This window comes from Gasterosteus aculeatus, chromosome Y (assembly GCF_964276395.1).
Source record: "Gasterosteus aculeatus chromosome Y, fGasAcu3.hap1.1, whole genome shotgun sequence".
NCBI lineage: Eukaryota > Metazoa > Chordata > Actinopteri > Perciformes > Gasterosteidae > Gasterosteus > Gasterosteus aculeatus.
In genome coordinates this window covers 16,321,607-16,335,395 of record NC_135709.1, presented here as the reverse complement: position 1 = coordinate 16,335,395, position 13,789 = coordinate 16,321,607, and the positions used below count along the sequence as shown (strand labels likewise).

At 40.5% G+C, this 13,789-nt stretch overlaps 2 long non-coding RNA genes across 2 annotated transcripts; one reads left to right on the top strand and one right to left on the bottom strand.

Annotated features, from left to right (window-relative positions):
- Positions 1-3,948: 3,948 nt before the first annotated feature.
- Positions 3,949-5,702, bottom strand: LOC144391158 (uncharacterized). The gene is made up of 4 exons (XR_013455049.1): positions 5,242-5,702; positions 5,069-5,137; positions 4,566-4,712; positions 3,949-4,315 (listed from the first exon to the last, which is right to left on the bottom strand). It is a non-coding gene; the product is annotated as an uncharacterized LOC144391158 (long non-coding RNA).
- A 1,916-nt stretch (positions 5,703-7,618) lies between these two features.
- LOC144391155 (uncharacterized) lies at positions 7,619-11,052 on the top strand. Its single transcript, XR_013455043.1, has 5 exons — positions 7,619-7,759; positions 8,483-8,538; positions 8,700-8,734; positions 9,435-10,431; positions 10,912-11,052. It is a non-coding gene; the product is annotated as an uncharacterized LOC144391155 (long non-coding RNA).
- The last annotated feature ends 2,737 nt before the right edge of the window (positions 11,053-13,789 follow it).

The following is a 13,789-nucleotide window of genomic DNA, read 5'->3' as shown; positions in this document are numbered from 1 at the left end:
CCATTACAAACCTTTTCAGACGCTGAAATATACCAATTGAAAAAAACACGAATAAGAAAAAAACAAAAAAGGAGTTTTCTTGAAAACCATTCCATCATCTTATTGCAATAGATTTCTATTGGCAGGTCATGTGCATAGCCTTTCCCTGTGTTCCTGATACATTTTGTACATCGCCTTCCTGGTAGAACAGAAGTGAAAAGGCTAGAAGTTGCTTGTTTAATTGTTGGAATACATTAAGCATTCCAAGTATTGTTCTTCGAATCTTTAATCAACTTGGTCTTCTATTTGTAGGAATGCATTAAGGATGCATTCCAAGTATTGTTCTTCGAATCTTTATTGTTGGAATGCATTAAGGATGCATTCCAAGTATTGTTCTTCGAATCTTTATTGTTGGAATGCATTAGTATTGTTCTTCGAATCTTTATTGCAAGTATTGTTCTTCGAATATTTATTGTTGGAATGCATTATGCATTCCAAGTATTGTTCTTCGAATCTTTATTGTTGGAATGCATTATGCATTCCAAGTATTGTTCTTCGAATCTTTATTGTTGGAATGCATTTAGATGCATTCCAAGTATTGTTCTTCGAATGTTTAATCAACTTATTCTTCTATTTCTTCCGTGGCACCTTTCAACTCCTTCACACTTTCAGCTATTAAAATCCTTCAAATATTAAAATGTTCAGCTCCTTTCTGGCTTGAGGGCTATGACTTTTCAGCTTTCTACCTCTTAAGCTTGAATTTATATAAATCAATAATTATTCATATTTTAACATGGTTTTCAAATGGAGTTTGTTTTCAAATCCTCCTAAACTTCTTCAAATTTCAGATTTTTCAGCTTTGCCAATCTTTCAGCTACAGACACCATTTAAACTTTCAAATGTTGACACAAGTCTCAACTATTTTATGAAAAAAACTGCTTGGTGATATCTATTGTACTTTTTTCATAATCACTGATTATGTTTCACTAGTTCTTCGCTCCGTTTCTGACTTTTACATGAGTGTGTATTGCGTCTGCTAGAGTGGGGACCTCGAGGGCTAGAGTGTGAGGCAGCGCCAAAATCTGGTTAAAAAAATATGGAACTTCTGTCCTTGCAGCCAAAGTATACACTCTAGAGGCTTCATTTCTTCAGATTAATGAGGGCATGGTTGTGCTGATTGGATTAATGCGTTCATGGAATCCCAGAGTTCTTTAGTTTTTGCTTAAGGAGTGTTAGAGTGACACAACCACTGCCAAAAGCCCCATAGGATCCAATACAAATCTGCAGACATATTTCTCAAAAAATCAAGAAGGTACACGTTTTGTCAACGGCCATAGGAGCCGTATTTATTACCGGACAGACATAAAAAGCACATCCATGCGTTCGGTAGAGTCTTGGATCTCGTCAAAACGCTGTATTTTTTAGATAGCTGTTATAGTTTTGCGCTGAATGTCATTTGTTTGAGGTCTGGATTCTGTGTAACTCGCTGTCCTGTCTCTGCCCTTTGCAGCAGCTCGTTAATGAGCACAGGTGCGTCGTTGCCGTGGTTACTCGCTCACACGCTGCAAGATCTCTGTCTGTGACTCACAGCTGCTCCTATGACCCGATTAGTGGAGTCACATGACGCAGCTATGCTTTCTGTCAACAGACCAATATGATAAAGACACTCGCCCCCCCTCCCCCCTCCACCCTGACCTCTACTCACTGTTAATCACTCACTCAGTCAGTATGTCTGTCTATTTCTCCTCCTCTCTCTCTCCCTCTATCTCTTCCTCACCACCCCTCCCTTCCTCACCCTCTCACCCTCCATCTATCTACACCCCCCCACCCCACCCAATCCAATAATTTCAAAATAAAAGCCCCATGGAGGGAATTTTTACTGTAATGTTTGTGATGAGGCCTATTAATTAAAAACTTCTTAGTTTGAATAACGAACATTCTGTCTCCCACTACGAATATTACTCGTACTTCTAGTACTACAACTAATACTTCTACTACCATACTACTAGTATTTCTACTGCTATTAATACTACAACTACTACTAATGTTATTACCAATACTACTATGGCTAATAGTGTTAGTATTACAGCTGTTTCTACTGCTATTGATACTAAACCGACTTCTACTGCTAGTACTACTAATACCACAATTACAACTATAACTAATACTACTACTAATATTACTACAAACAATTTTAAACCTCTTTTTAGTCATCTCAGCTTGTGTTATTTCTGTACTTTTTAAAATTCATTTAAGCTCCTGTAACTTCTGTATTTTTTAGAAAATCTATTGAAATTCAGCTTCCCCGCTTCCTGTTTTTTCAGCAGTTTTTAAAAATAATTTCTGCTTTTCCTATGCCTCTATTAACAGCAATGTTTTACTATTCATTTCTGTATTTTCTTTTGCAAGATTTCACATTTATTTCAGCTGTTTTCATTTCTGCTTTTTCAGCAAATCTATTGAAACTCTTTTCAGTACTGTTAATCCTAACCCTGACCCTTTGATCCTCACCACCCTTATTTTTTAGATAGCTGTTATAGTTTTGCGCTAGTGGACACTTGTTTGAGGTGTGGATTCTGTGTAACTCGCTGTACTGTCTCTGCCCTTTGAGCAGATGCTCCGTTACCGTGGATACCAGCACACACGCTGCAGTTTGTCAGTTGGTCAGTTTGTGTCACACAGCTGATCCATAATAGTTGATTAGTGGAGTCACATGACGCAGATATGCTTTCCCCCCCTCATTCTCCCCCTCTCTCTTTTTTGGGTCTCGTAAAAACGTCGTATTTTTTATATAGCTGTTGTAGATTTGCGCTGGTGGACACTTGTTTGAGGTGTGGATTCTTGGTAAAATCCGTTCACTCTGCCCGGTCTGTGATCAGCCCACTGTGCCGTCTCCATGACGACCACACAGGCTCGTTGCTGGCACTCACTCTCCCTCCCCTACGTAGTCGGACAGACACACAGACCTACGTGGGGAGGACACGGCGCTAGCTTGTCACAAGGAGCACACTAACGTGGACTAGCTGAACATCTTCCTCCCCCTTTCTCCCTTCCTCCTCTCCTCCCCTCTTTCTTCCTCCTCTTCTTTCTTTCTCCCCCTCTCTTTCCATTCATCCCCCTCTCCCATCCTCACCATTCCATCCTCTCTCTCCTTCTTTGTCCCTCATTCTCTCCCCTCCTCCCTCTTTCTGCCTCTCCCTTCTTCACCCTCTTTCTTTCTCCCCTCTCTTCCTCCCTTCCTCCTCCTCTTTCCATTCATCCCCCTTTCTCCCTTCCTCCTCCTCTCTATCCATTCCTCCCCTCTTTCTTCCTTCTCCTCTCCTTCCATTCCTCCCACTCATTTTCTCACCATTCCACCCTTCCTCAGCCTCTCTCTCATTCTCCCCCTCTCTCTCTCTTTCTCCCTTCCTCCCCCTCTCCCCCCCCCCCACACTCTTTCTCCCTTCCTCCTCCTCTCTTTCCATTCCTCCCCCTCTCCCTTCCTCACTTTCTCTCCCTTTCTCGCTCTTCCTCCCTCCCTCTCTTTCACCTTTGCTCTCTCTAGTGTCCTTCTACCTTCCCCAATGCCAACATTTCAAAATATAACCCCCATGGAGGGAATACTTACTGTAATGTTTTTGATGAGGCCTATCGATTGATAACGTCATAGTTTGAAGGACACATAATATAAAATGTATAAATATTATACTGAATTACCTGTGAGGGTGACAGAAATAAGATGTCAGTGTTATTTACTGCTTTTTTAGTGCTGGAATAAATTATACCCAACTGCAAGGTACTAATGCTTTTGATACCTTAATTGTTTTTATTAACTAATACTTGTTTGCTGAATGTTGAATGTTTGCTGAAATTGATTGGATGGCCCTATAGGAAGTGTTCCACCAGCCATCATTGCTAAAGGGATAAGAAACCTCTACTGAAAATAAGTCACATGCAGCATTCAAAATGAACAGTGACGGACAACATTGCTACGGTTGAATATTTATTGCAACAAATAACAATTATAAACAAGCGTAAAAAACAATTGAACACAAGTAACAAGTCAAAACAAAATGAACACATAACTAATACATTATGAACACAATCTTATAAACATATACATTTTATAACAGTAGAAATTTTAATTTTTCGCCACTTCAATTGCCTGCACCTTGTTTCTTGTCATTTTAATTTGAACTTTTATCACGGGTTCAATCATGACAAGTTCGATTGGCTCCCACAATCTCTCCTCAATTAAGACGGTACGGCCATCTTCTAGGAGAAGGTTGAGGTTCCCCGGATCTCCCTCAATCTCCATCACCCCGAGTGCCCCCACGATGTCCTCTGAGCGTACCTCCTGTTGAGAGAAAAGTAGACATTATCCCGCTGTCAGCCGCAATCCAGAGCAATCGTTTTTAAGCAGGAAAATAAAATAACCCCAGCACGGAGGCATTGCATTATAATTTATTCAACTTTTTTTTTAAATCGCCACTTCAAATTTAACATAACATCACTCAATCAAACTTTTCTGTTGAAGCCAGATAGTGTAAAGATTGTCTAAAAAGTGAATGTTTGTTTCAATTTCATAAAAAAACAAGTAGGCCTACCTCGATGGTGGAAAAGTTTGTGGACTGGAGTCTGAGCCCATAGTTAGACCTCCCAGCTTTAAGATGGGAAACTTTAATGTGGGCCCCCACCTGCAGCTGCCATACGGCCGCCTCCCTCCAGAAACACAGCGACATCTGTGATTCCCCCTGTAGAAGGTAATGTGAAATAATATTTTAATTACTTTAATTCTCTCTTTCTCTCTCTCTCTATATATAGATTATATATATATGTGTCTGAGGACTCGTATGAAGGCAAATCACTGTCAAAAATCCAAATCCATATCAAACATTCGCGGGCAAAAGTCCATCTCGCGCAGCAAAAGTTGGCGAATGTTTCATGTGTGCGCGAGCATGGATTTCTGCCCGCAAATGTTTGATATGGATTTGGATTTTTGACAGTTATTTGCCTTCATACGATATATGTAGCGTAATTACTCAGCTATCTAAATTAATAAATACATTTTATTATATATATGTATGTATGAATGAAGTGGACTGCCTACCTGCTGCATCGTGACGTTGCGCAATGGAACGACGTCTCTCCCTGTCGCGATTTCTTTTAAAGCTGACAGCTGAACAAAATGGATGTTTCAGTTAATTGACATTTTATACCAATTTGCAGCTAATATTAAACCTGTTTCCTTTTTAAACCACCGTAGGCTGAAACTTAATTTACCTCGACCACCTCGCCCTCCACGGTTATCAGGCCCCTGGCATCCCGGCAGGTGCTCAGCGGAGTCAGTGGAGAGGGGGGGTGTATTAGAAGCTCTGCTTCAAGTTTGAGCGCTGCACTGAGCGCTATAGGAGCGCTCCTAAAGAACAGCGTGTCCTTAGTTATATTTAATTGATATGGGGGGGGACTGCCCTCTCAGGGACAGCCCCTTTACATTATAACTCCCACCCTCCTTAAATCTTTTGCCAAACTCCTCGAATACAGTGACTTTGGCCACTGAATCTCCATCTGTTAGTGCGGCCAGAATATTAATTTTTGTCTGTGCTGGTCTCGCACCATTTGAGTCAAACTCCCAGGCCACCACCCTGGGCTGCTCCACCACCAACACCACACATAGGTGGATTGGCGGGGGGCGAAAATAGGGTGTTGGAGGCTTTGTTGTCAAAAGCGTCTTTAATGCCATTCTGAAATATTAAAATAAACACAAAGCATTAAGAAAAAGCTATGTAGTAGGTTAGTACACCTAACGTATAAGGTTAATATATTGTATTAAAGAGAGCATTACGTTTGCCTAAAACGCTAAAAAAATTGATGACCACTATTTGGAAACCGCTTTTGCTAACCAAGATAATCTAACCGCTAGCTTAAACATTTTAAACAACTCTAGTCACTTAATTGTTTCTTTTGTAAAAAAGGGTTATACTTATAGGGTGATACAATATAAATACTCAATTAATGTCAGTTATTCTTCATATTCTTCATTTTCTTATCTCATTTAGAGAGGAACAAACTTACTTCTCTGTCAGCTTTCACAGGACTGAGGCAAATCACCGACTTTTGCTTGCGCGAGATGGACTTGTGCCCGCGAATTTTTTATATGGATTTTTGAGTGATTTTGACAGTGATGAGTTCAAAAGCGCTCCGATGATGTCGGAAATAATGGCTGATGACGTAAGTGTTTGACTGATACACCGCGTAGGAGCTTAATGTTGCTATTTTCAAAACTAGATTTAACAAGGTAATAGTGTCACGAATTAGTCTCGTATTATGTACTAAAAATCATCATTAGTGAATTCATATTATGCCTTAGGAAAACATTACTTAATCAACGTTTCACATTTCAAGAATTAACCACAGGTATTGACCATATCTTGTTCTCAATTTATCAGCTTATACTATAGTATCTCGCTGATGATACGAGTGCTCTTAAAGGACAACTATATGCATTAATAAAATGCATTAAGACAGCTGAGGAATTAAGCTTTGAGGTTTGTTTGGTACAGTTTCTATCGAACCCGGAATTTTGAGAGCGTAATGTCCAAATGTTCCTGAATGCATCAATCAAATCTAACGTCACATCAACGCATCTCCGTCAAATTCCTCTGAAGTCTTGACCGGTAAGTACCGCTGAGCCGCGGGTCTAAGGGCTCATAGTTTGGATGGTGTAATGACAGTTATATAGCTGTGAAACGGCGTTGTCGTCCGTTTGTAACCTGTGCAGTATGTGTACACTAATGAAAGAGTGAAATATTCCCTGTGTATGACAACGCCAAAACGTGGCTAACAATAGCATAGCCGCTAAGCTAGCGGCACATTAGTATGACATATATGTAACGGTATTAAGTTATGTGCTGAACTGGCATGAACTGGTTAGTTGGGTAACTAACTTGGTTAGTTGGGTAACTAACTTGGTTAGTTAACTAACGTTTCAGTTAATATAGATACAGCCTGACGTTTAACGTTAAGTCACGGGTTCATTTGTGTGCCGTATGAGGGAAATATTTCGTCTATTAGTGTCATAGTTCATTATAAGGAAGGAAGCGATTTAAATTCATTCGTAACGTTTATTAAGCAATAAGGTACAATAGGCTGTACATAAAGTACTGCCTCGAGTACCTCATTGCTGATACTAACGGTCGGCCAAACCGTTACTCTTAGTGCGCAGTGATATGGAACAAGAACTGTACATCGCTCAATAATGTGCACCACGTGACTCACGGTCAACCAATCAGAGCGCTGCATTTCATCTACAGTAATATAACACGAGATAATGCTGACTTAAAGTATGTTCATTGACAAATTGGTTAAAATTGCAAGGGTTTTGTCAGTGTGTGTTGACTAGTTTGTTGGCATTAGCTACTAGTTAGCTGGTTAGCGTTACTTTACTCGCTGCCAAATTAGTCAGCCAACTGATGAAATTGCCACGGCCTATTTTTAGCATTAGGCCTACGTAGAAGTTAGCATGTGGTAACCACGGGAATATTTCACTCCTCCATTCATGTCTGAATTATGGATAAGTTACAAATCCGATGTCAATAGCATTTAAAGTAGTTTGTCTTTTGAGAAACATAATTAACTATGTTGGTAATATGGAACAGCGGTAATCTACTTCTCTCTCTATGTAATAATTTCCTATGATGTTTTGTTTAAAGGATGAAAGTTTGAACCTTCTTAATGTCAGTTTGTCATATTGTTTCCTCTCTTAGACAACAGAGCATCCTCCTTATCTGCATTGTGTTTGGTAAGTTAGAGAAATAGCTAACAGTACTACATAACTATACTGCATACGTATATGACATACGCAGATCTTTTCAATTTATTAAAAAGAACATTTACATTGTATTTTGTGGATGGTTGCCACATATCATTTTTGAAATTGTTGATGTATTTTTTGTTTGTGTTTCTTTATCAGTTGAATAGTTAATACTTGAAATGGGAAACGTTTTTTAATAGTCTATATTGCAAGATAATGTCCTCAAATGTCTTTGTTTATTTTTATTGAGGAATTAAGTGATTAAAAGATATTACGTTTGAGAAGGTGGAATCAGAGAGTTTAACATTTCTTTCTTTAATTTCATACAGCTATTGCAGCTATCAAACTAATTGCCCCAGCTCTGATTATATGTACCATACTATAGAGCCATTTTAATTATTAAAGTCCCCGAGAGGCATTAACACATATTGAAATAATATATTCAATATGTATGTTCATTATTTGTTGTCTTGTTGACATCAGTCAGTATTGCCACAAATCTGCCACACTGCAATCAATATTTATATTCTTTATATTACTTTTGTGAAAATTGTGATTTTTCAATGAGACAGAAATGATCAATAAGGAAATACATTGAAAGTACATTTTAAATAAACTGAACTGAAAATGTCTCCTTTTCTCTCCCTCTCTGCATCCGTCACCCTCCTCCTCCTCCTCCTGCCGACTCTCCTTTTCTATCTTGAACGGCAGACCATAACGGCTGGTGACTCTAAAGTGCAAGTTCACACATCAATTCAGATATTGCTGTAAGTAAACTCCAGCCCCCCGCGACCCTGTGTGCAGGATAAGCGGTTTGACAATGGATGGATGGTTTAGAGTTTAGTATGCCTTTTCATCATAATAACCTGTCTCGAAACCCTCATTGAGTTCTCTTTCCTTCTGCCTCCTGTTCCCTGTCTAACTGCAGCCTGCCAGTGTTGGTGACTCCTTGGATATTTGACAGTAAGTTCTCACATATCATTGACAACTGGATGCACTTTCTTAAAACTTTTAGTTGTAATGAATCACTGATGGCCGAGCTGGATTGCCTGTGTGAGCAGCATGCGTGTGTTGCTCAACCTCTTGGTTTTATTTCGGCACGTATGTTAGCAGCTTTGTGTCAGCTGTGTCTTCTTTGAGGGCTGTTGTTACTCTGGTGCTCTCTGCCCCGCTGCTGCGAGCGCCACACGGACATATTCGCAACATAGTAATGTCAGTGTGGGACTGCTGTGCGTAGAAAAATAAATAAATAATAATATATATACATTTTTAAATGGCACACTTTTTCAGGGGAGGGTGGAGTTATTTCAGGGGGGAGGCGCGCCCCCCTCTTATAATGGTAGTGGAAACACTGTATTGTGTTACGGGTTCTGCTTGGTTCACAGAGCGTAAAAAAATATTCTCAGGGTTTTACAATGCGTGCACTTACAGCATCACGGGAGCCCCACATCGGCTCAGGAGTCATTGTTGACAGTTCTTGATGTACAACCAACAGCTTTAGCCTTCTACAATTTTGATGTCCCTCTGTCAAATAGTCTATAATTAATTAAATCAACACTCAATAAGTGTCTGCCAGCATATATATGTTACGGTTAGATGACACCTTTAATGATCCAGTGGTGGTAGAAGATTGTCTAACGGATGTTTTTCTTGTGTCTTGCAGGTGTCCTGCTGTCCAGCATCTCTCCTCCTCTATCCCATTGGCTCTTTGTCTATCCTATACCTTGTATCCACTCTGTCTACAATTTGATAACTCTAGCTTTCCTGTCAAATCTACCGCTCTGTCTGCTTTTGGAAACTCTATCTTTGTATCCCTCTTCTATCCCACTCTATCTGTATACAGAAGCCTGAAAACCCTGATATTCTGAAACCTGAACCCTGAAACCTGAACCTAAGGTTATTGCAACCTGTCTGAACAGAACTCTGAGAGTATCTCCACTCTCCCGCTCTCTGTCTCTCCTCTGAACACTCACTCACCCGGGTTATTGGTACCTGATCTACCTTTTTGAATGATCTGAGAGATTCTCTTCTCTCACTCTCACCTCTCTCCTATCAACTCCTATATTTATACAATACTATAACTGTTACTAATTTGACAAAACATTTGAAATTTACTATTAATGAGATTAACAAAATTGGCCTGAACAAATAATTGAAAAGTTAATTCAGAAGCTGAAAAAAACATAAAGTGCAAATCTTTTTGTTATAATTGAAAAAACTACACCTTGATCCAAAGAATTGGCTTGTAAAAAAAAGTATAGTGATCCCTCGCCACTTGTTCACTTATCGCGGATTCGCTATTTCGCGGATTTTCATAATGCTTTTTTTTTCTTTTGGTGCATTGTGCTCTGCATTCTGATTCGCTAAAAACTCACTCCCGCTTCTTGTATCAAAACATGCTACGAATTGTGCTATAATTTTGTATGGAATGGGACCCTTTGATGAGCCGTTCATTACAGTTCTCCAACGTAATCGATGGTGGCATGTCGGTGTACAAGGATCTTTTTGCAAAGAAGAAAAAAGAGCGACAACAGCTGCCTATCACTATGTTCTTCTCCCGAACAAACACACCTGCACCGCGGGCTTCAGAAGAAGAGAAAACTGCAGAGCGCAGTCAGGATGCAGCGGCCCAGTCTGAAGAGCAGTGAAACGGCCTACACGCGAGTCACTGTATTTGTATACATGTAATAGTTGCTAATTGTAAAAAAAAAAAGTTTTCTATTTCGCGGATTTCACTTATCGCGGGTCATTTTCGGAACGTAACCCCCGCGATAAACGAGGGATTACTGTACTCTTTATAATTGAATCAGGTAGATTTCCTGATCAAAAGTGCATTGAATTAACATAATTAAAGACAACTGCACTCTGATGTATAATAAAATACATAACTATTACAAATCCATATTAGAGAAGTGTATTTGCTCCTGATTGCTGTTGCTGTGGACCTCTGTTGGTTTGTACTCAAAGATTTGTTTTGTGAGCAAACACTGTTGTTAACTTGATTAGTCTACGTACAAGGAAAAATAATCCCGCTACATGCATTGTATCAATTATACCTAATTAATGAATACATAATTTTTTCTTATAAACTTACATTGTGCATATCAGTGTTTTGTTGTTTATACTGAAATAAAACACAGACGTCAACCAGGAAGAAGTGGATTCATCAGGAGTGGCTGTTTCCTGCTGATCCAACGTTCTTCAGAAGCATCCATCTGTCATCACACTCCTACAACAACTGCTCCTGAATGTAAACAATAGCCGAATAAAGTATTAAGATCATTTCTACCAGTAAATTTAGCCATTTGAAATCTGAAGGGCCCTTTCAGTCAACTGGTTCCAAGTAGTGTGTTTGTGGTAGACTTCAGTTTTTACATTGATTATATATTTCCACAGATAAGTCAAGGTCTCAGTAAGCAATATCTTTTACATATTAAATACCATCGGTCACTTTAGTACATGGTACTTTATTTACGCAGACAGACATACTAAGACCTGATTGCAGTATTCAAATCTAGAAGTGCTTTGTCTAGACCCTCATATATTAGAATACGCCAGCTGGATAATTTCATTGTGTTTTTTATATTAAAACTATAAAATAATCCTTCAGGTTGCTGTCACTGAATTTGACGTTCAAATATAATATATTTATCTATATTGAAAAGTGTTATTTATTCATGTTTTGAAAAGCGTAAGCCCAAACTGAGTTAATTTTTCATTCATAAGTATTTTTGATTTATAGCAGCAAGCAGGTTTAATCCATCTTCAAATCCTTGTTCGTTAAAAGTAATATTTTACTTATTGCATTTAATATCTTGGTTTTGTACAACATTTGTGGTTTTGAAACATCAACAATGCCAAGGAAGAGTAAAAGGTCACAAGCTCAGTGCCTGCGCTGGCAGCGGCCTAATGAGAATCCCTTTGCAACAACGACTGAAGGAGCAGAATGTGTTGGTCCTGAGAGCAGTGAAGAGGTAAAGATGTCTGCAGAGTGTAAACGTGTGGAGCAGGAAGGTCAGCCTGATGCTTCATGTGCATCACCACCATCTTATGCAGATGCAGTAAAGAGAGGACAGCACAGTGATGATCCATGTGTAGCAGGACCTTCTAATGTGGACCAGGTGAACCAGAGATGTCAGCCTGATGCTTCATGCATACCACAGGTTTCAGATACTATAAAGAGAGGACAAGCCAGTAAAGAACCATGTGCAGCAGGACCTTCTAATGCAGACCGTGTAGACCCTGGAGATCAGCCTTCTGAACAACATGTCCGTGCATCCCACAGCCAGGCTTCTATCAGATACGGCAGATCCAGAAATCGGCAGTGCACCTGTAACTCACTGACCTTTCTTGCATTCCTCCATGAGAATGAAAGCATCACCAGAGCAGACCTGGACCATGTTTTGGATAAAGGTAACACGATGTATAGAGAGACCAGGAAACAAGTCACTAATCACATCTATCTGACCACCGATGAGCTCACTGATGAAGTTCCTGCACGCAGCGCTACACACCATGCAGACATGACTCAGCTTTCAAGGTACGGCACATTAGGAGAACCTTTACTTGGAGCTGTGGACAGCTTTCTGGACCTGGAGTCAGGACTCAGCTGCTTGCTGTCAGATGTGAAGTACGCTCTGCTGTTGATGAGACTCTTGTGTATCGCAGTGTTCAGAACCAAGTCAGGCAGGTACGGTTTCTTTGACCCACACTCCAGAACAGCCAGAGGTTTGCCCCAACCAGCCGGTTCACGCACACCAGGTACTGCTACTCATGGTGACATTCTCACGTCTCAGTGACATGATTGACAGGCTCAAAAAGTCCCACAGAATGATGGACACACAGTCCTCCTGTAACTATGAGTTAAAGCCTGTGGAGTTCTACAACATGAACACAGTCAACCTGAACGGTGGTCTCCCAAACACAGACTGCAGACCTACAGCTGTCCCTGTGGATGAATCAAACTCACCTACAGCCACTGATCAGACCAGTTCACCTGAAATGACTCCTCACACTCCAGCTGTAAAACAACCAGAGGTCCTCATCACAACATCATCACATGATGCTCCTCACACTGAATCAGAATCAGCTGCTCAAGTAATAAACCCTGTTCTCAGTGATCCATCTGACGACATATGGACAGCAGAGTCCAGTGACATCATCTTCACATCATCGGTGAGACAACAAGAGTTCATAAACTCCAATGAAACAGAACTGTAAAGTAAATCCACTTTCCTTCCATCACATGATGCTTCTCTCAATGAACCACATAACGGGGCGACTGTAGCAAAGCTACTACAGGAACCACATAACAGGGCAACTGTAGTGAAGCTACTACAGGAACCACATAACAGGGCGACTGTAGCAAAGCTACTGCAGGAACCACATAACAGGGCGACTGTAGCAAAGCTACTACAGGAACCACATAACAGGGCGACTGTAGCGAAGCTACTACAGGAACCACATTACGGGGGGAATGTAGCGAAGCCCCTTTCAGAACCACATAACAGGACTACTGTAGCGAAGCTCCTTTCGGAACCACATAACAGGGCGACTGTAGCAAAGCTACTACAGGAACCCCATAACGGGGCCACTGTAGCGAAGCTACTACAGGAACAACATAACAGGGCGACTGTAGCAAAGCTACTACAGGAACCACATAACAGGGCTACTGTAGCAAAGCTACTACAGGAACCACATAACTGGGCGACTGTAGCAGAGCTACTACAGGAACCACATAACGGGGCGACTGTAGCGAAGCTACTACAGGAACCACATAACAGGACTACTGTAGCGAAGCTCCTTTCGGAACCACATAACAGGGCGACTTTAGCAAAGCTACTACAGGAACCACGTAACAGGGCGACTGTAGCAAGGCTACTACAGGAACCACATAACGGGGCGACTGTAGCAAAGCTACTACAGGAACCACATAACAGGGCAACTGTAGTGAAGCTACTACAGGAACCACATAACAGGGCGACTGTAGCAAAGCTACTACAGGAACCACATAACAGG